Raw genomic sequence first — 6,126 nt, 5'->3', positions numbered from 1 at the left:
ACAAACATACAAAGATTCCTTCTTGGATATCATCAACTTCAACAACAGAATTACCAACCATCACACAAATACTACACACATATACTTCAACCAACACACATAATCATCCCACATATATATCTCAACCATCATGTGAATACTACACACATACACAATGAAAATTTAGAAAGTTTAATCATATATATATATATGTACACATGTATCTTGAGCCTTTGAAAAAGGATTTGTCAGCTCTATGGACGAAAGGAGCCCATAGATAAACACTTTTGTACCTTAGATTTCGTAGCCGAAGAGATTGACGGAAGCAATTCGCGAAACGAAGCCTTGAATCGATTTTCCCCTAATTGGAACCCTAACCCTAACTCCTCCTCTTCTCTCTCTCTCTCTATATATATATATATTGAGAGAGAGATATAAGAGAAATGAGAGAAAATGAATGACAATTCTCAGCTCAAAGGGGGTATATATAGAGGGTTACCATAATGGGAAATGATCAAAATACCTTTAAAAATCAATTAATGTCAAATCTGCCCTTCAGTGATCTATCCGGTAGGCTGAAGTAAATTGGTCATAACTTTTTATTTCGATGTCCAAATTGGATGAAACCAATTTTATTAGAAATAAGACTCTCAGCGCTTTCCGTTGATATATAGCAGCTCACACAGTTTATTATGTACAAGGAGTTATGATCGTTTGAATTTGACCAAAAAAATCGCCTGGCTGCAGTATTTTTTTTCCTGCACATGTTACTGTTCACAGTTCGATCGAATGGTCGTAGTTTGATCGAAATGGTCGTAACTCATCGCTCGAGTGTCCGTTTTGGGTGATCCACATATCATTGGAAAGCTTATTCGATGATCTACGAAATGGTAGGTCGAAATCCAAGAAATGACACACAGAAAAATTATAAATCATTCTCGAAGATAGGATCCAATACGATTAAGCACAAAATTTCGACAAAAAATTTTCTGGGGTATTACATAGGGGATTTGGGCCACAGGTGACAAAAAAAATTTTAAAATGAAGTGTAGGTGACACAAGTCTTAATAATTGAGTAGAGGTGACAATTACTTTATTAAGGATTAAGAAAGTTTGGTAAGTTTGATAATAGCCCATAAGTTTTTAAATTTACACTTTGATCCAAATATTTACCTATTAAAATGAGAAGCAGAGGGAAAAAAGCATCTTTCTCTCTTTTCTCATCCATTGTTGTTTTCTCTCTCTTAGCGATTTTTGTTGTTCATTGTTGCTGCTCCTTTATTCATCATCTTCTGCTTCATTATCATTAACTTCTACTTCATTATCATCTTCATCTTCTTCTTGTTGACCATTATCGTTGTTGTTGTTCTTGTTGTTACCGCTACTGTTGCTATTTGACCAATTTATTTAGGTTAAATCTTATTTCATACAACACTTTCCACTTTGGTATTACTTCATAGGATACTTTGGTAAGTCAAATTATGATTTTTTTTAGTTGAATTTTTCATTAGGGTAACTGCTATTGTGCTGTTCTTCCAACAATGGATAGAACCCAATCATGAATCCAACATAAGATCATCTGTTTAAATAAAAAAATTATCTATTGTGACAGATGAGACATTTGTTTTAATGAAAGACTGATATATTGGATTCATGTTTATACTTCTATAGGTCATAATATGAATCGAACAGATGGGTCACCTGTTGCAACAAATTAGTTACCTGGTGCAACGTGATAAATATCTGTTGCAACAGATTATTAACCTATTGTAATATAACCTGAAATCGATTCCAACAGACGTGTTATCTGTTGCAATAGGATAAATATCTGCTGCAATAAATTATTAACTTGTTGCAACAAAACCCAAACTCAATTCTAATAGACGGTAAATATCTATTGTAATGTATTAGTAACTTGTTACGATAGAACCTGACCTTGATTCCAACAGATCGTAGTCTGTTGCAACAGGTAAGTCTGTTGCAACAGGTAAGTCATCTATCACAATAGGTTAATTATCTGTTGGAACATGTCACTCATCTGTTGGAATCAGTTTTAAAGGTGCCCCAGTACTGTAACATTAATCCTAACAAATATATAGTCAGTTACAATATATGATTCACCTGTTACAACAGATGAATAATCTGTTGAAATCTGCTTTAGGAGCGTAACATGAATCCCAACAGGTAAGTAATCTATTGCGACTGATTACACAACTGTTGTGATTTATTTATGGCACTATGAAATCACTATTAAATTTTTTAACAAATGAATTTATTTAGGTACCACTAATGGAGGGATCAATAACAATAGGGGTGGACTGTCATGGTCAATGGATCGAGAAGAGCAATCGATATGTATGGCATTGAAACGAGGGTGAAATTCTAGAGACAATAGCTATGACAGTCCAAAGTGATATTTTGTATGATGATTTTGTGAACTTAATCATCAATTATTGCGCGCTGAATTATCAATTGGAAGAACTCATCATCAGCTACATGTACAACTCCTTAGAAAACTAGAGGGTACTGCCTTTCAAGATAACCGATCAGGTTTGGTTGTATGCTTATCTTAGTGATTCATCCAGGCTGGTGTTAAGGGTGTACGTGGTTGAAAATACGAGAGAGAATGAGAACCAGAACGTAGAAGAAGAACAACAACAAGACATATTTGATGATAGGTTGGATGATCTAGACATGAATAGTCCAGATGATGATCAAACACCTACGCCCGTTGATGCAACCAATATGATGTGCAGTTTTTCTCAATAGACACAGTCTGGAAATCTTCAAGACGATGGGACCGGTTTTTTTATAGGAATGTCATTCAAGGACAAGAATGAACTATCTACCGCTTTATTTATTTCTTGCTTGAAAAAAGATTTCAGAATAAAGAAGGTGATTAGTTTGAGCAGTATCTTTTGCTTCAAATATGCTAATTTGAATTGGAAGTGGTGGTTGAGAGTGGTGAAGTACGTAAGTTCTGAAAGATTCATCATTCATAAACATGAAAAGCATCACACATGTGGTTCAGAGCACATCTCAGGACAAAATCCTCACACTACGGTAAAGGTCCTCGGTGAATATTTCAGGAGTAGTTTCCCCGATGGGAAAGGCCCTTCAACAAGGGTTATGGCCAATCAACTCCTTACAGAATTGGGTGTCCTGGTCAGTTATTGGAAGATATATACGACCATAAAGCTCGCTAAGGACTTAGTTAGGGGGAAACTCGAGCATGGATATGCAGTCCTGGATACCTACCATTACATGATTGAGTCCACAAATCCCAAAAGTAAGACGGCATTGCATCTTAATGAAAATGGAAAGTTCAAGTACTTTTTTGTATCCTATGGTGTTTGGATTCAAGGTTTTTGACATCTGAAAAAAGGCATAACCATCGACGGTACCTTCTTGAGGAGAAAGTATAATGGAGTTCTGCTAGCGGCGATGGCGCAGGATGCGGAGAATCATATCTTTTCTATCGGTTTTTGTGTAGCGGACAAGGAATGTGATGCCTTTTATGGAATTTTTTAACAACCGCGAAGCTGCGTCGAAGATACCAAATATTTGTGTTTTGTATTGGATAGGCATCCAAGTATTCCAAAGATGGGTTCATGTTCTTCCCTTTAGCTTACTTTGGTTATTGCATCAGACATCTTGGAGATAATATTCGGACCATCTATCACAACGAAAGGGTCATGACCCTTTTTTATAGAGCAGCAAAAGCATATAGTAGAGAGTAGTTTTTAGACCATTTCAATCAAATAATGGATGTGAATCCCAAGGTAGCAGAATTTCTCATACGTGTCGGTTTCGAGAGACGGACCTAGGCATTCTGTCCAGAAAATAGGTACATAAATTTTAATGTCTTGTTTGAGTTACAAGTTTAGTATGATGTCATACTAAGTGATTCTTTTGTATAGGTACAATATTATGACATCAAACATAGCTGAATCGGTAAAGTATCACCGGTCATTGTGATGTTGCCACGGTCAATCTTCAAATAAGATCTTGTGCGTGCAGAGTTTTTAACTTGGACAAAATACTCTGTCCACATGCTATGGCAGCGCTTCAAGCTCAATACAGTCATAAATATGGAACTGAAGTTTATGAGCACTCCCCTCAATATTATTTGGTGGAAAAAATATGAAATGGCATATAGTTGGCATATTACTCTGGTGCCTCCCATAAAATCTTGGGTTGTTCCTACAGAACTTATGGGGAGATTAATACCTCCTCCATATATTGACCCAAGCACTATTAAACCGGGAAGAAGGTCATATAAGAGGAGACATGGAGTCGGAGAATCATTTTCATCAATAAGAAACAAGTGCTCCATATGTAAGCACACTGGCCAGAAAAGAACTACATGCCCGGATCGTAATCCCACCATGATTATTGTAATTGTAGAAACTTGTATAGTTGTTTGTTGTGGACCTTTATATATTTAACTCATTGTTGTGAACGTAACGTTATCATTTATTATATATAAAATATCTTTTAATAACTTGTGCATCAATTAAAAGAGGCAAAACATGAACTAAACAATACAACAGACCACAAGTATTTTCAACAGATTACCCATCTGTGCCAAGAGATGGACATTAGCTGGAAGAACCCAACACAGTTAGTTCCATAAAACTGGAATGTTTTCCTCCAATAGATGATAAATCTATCGCAACAGATGGATAATCTGTTGACAGAAACCCAACAGATAACCAATCTGTTCCAACACATAGTCCATCTGTTGAATAAACTCAAAAGCCAAAAATTTTATTGCTACTGGATTCAAAATTGCTCCTTACCTCCAACCATCGACATATTAATATGTAAAATGTTTAGAAGAAGAAATAAACAGAATGAAAATTGTATAAGAATTAAAAAGCCAAAATCGACTAAAAATAATTTTTTCATAAAACGAAAAATAAAATACATTAGTTATAGATCTAATATAGAAAAATTAAAATACATACGATAAAAGAAAAAAAAACATTCTAATTATTATTATATCATTATCATCATCATTAATGACAGCCGGCCAATCAACTCGCGGCAGCAGGCCTCTCATCAACCTTTGTATCTCTCTAAACATCGTCGCTCTCATGGCAACCAACTCCCTCTGCAGGTCATTAACCTGCCTCTAAAGTTCTGTACTGTGTCGCGTTGAATATCGTCGTTCAAATTGGTGGAATTTTGTTTTCTCTGAAAAGTTATGACTTTTTCATTTACATTGATACTTCTCACCTCTTCAAAACGGGTTTGAGAAGACTTGATAGAAACCATTATTATTGAGATATTACAATAGATCGTCCATCTACCGCAACAGATTTACCATCTATTGCAACATATAGATTATCTGTTGCGATAGATGGACCATATGTTGGGGATGTTTTGATTTCTTCTAACATCTGATTCATCAGTTACAACAGATAAAGAATTGAATTCATTAGTTATTTTGAATGTGTTAGATAAAAAGTCACGACTCTTTAGCTCTTTTTTAATTGTCATCACATATGTGCAGATGAATAAACAATGTCTGGTCTGTCACAACAGATTAACAATCTGTTGCAACATATGGATTATCTGTTGTGATATATGGACCATATGTTGGATGAGATTTTTTAGTTTCTTCTAACAGCTATCAGTTGTAACAAATAGAGTTTTTTATTCATTAGTTGTTTTGAATGTGTTAAAAAAAGTCACAACTCTTTAAACCTCTTTTTTAATAGTCATCACATACATGCAGATGAATAAATAATACTGTAGTGTCTTTGATGGGGTAGGAAGAATAAGGTGTGTCCAATAGATCCACTTTCATGCGTGGGAGTTATGTATTATTGATCAGTCTACCGCGACAGAACACATAAAGCGCAATAATTTTGTGAATGTAGTTTTTTACTGATTAGACACTGATCCTTCAAAAAAGATCCTGCATTGTACAATTTAGTTTGATAGGTGCAAACTAATAAGGCCAAAGGGTTCCAAGACCGTGGTGCCGATACCCTATTATAATTTAATGACGGTCTATGCTCATGTTTTTCTGTCAAGATTGGGGAAGGGTTTAAGTTTTTTGCGGCAGTGTAAATATCTAATAGTGATTGAACCTATTTTAATGGCTTAATGGACTTCTTAAAAGGCCTCCGAAGCCTC

This window comes from Capsicum annuum, chromosome 10 (genome assembly GCF_002878395.1).
Source record: "Capsicum annuum cultivar UCD-10X-F1 chromosome 10, UCD10Xv1.1, whole genome shotgun sequence".
Lineage (NCBI taxonomy): Eukaryota > Viridiplantae > Streptophyta > Magnoliopsida > Solanales > Solanaceae > Capsicum > Capsicum annuum.
The sequence above is the reverse complement of the archived record's forward strand: the minus strand, read 5'-3'. Positions refer to the sequence as shown.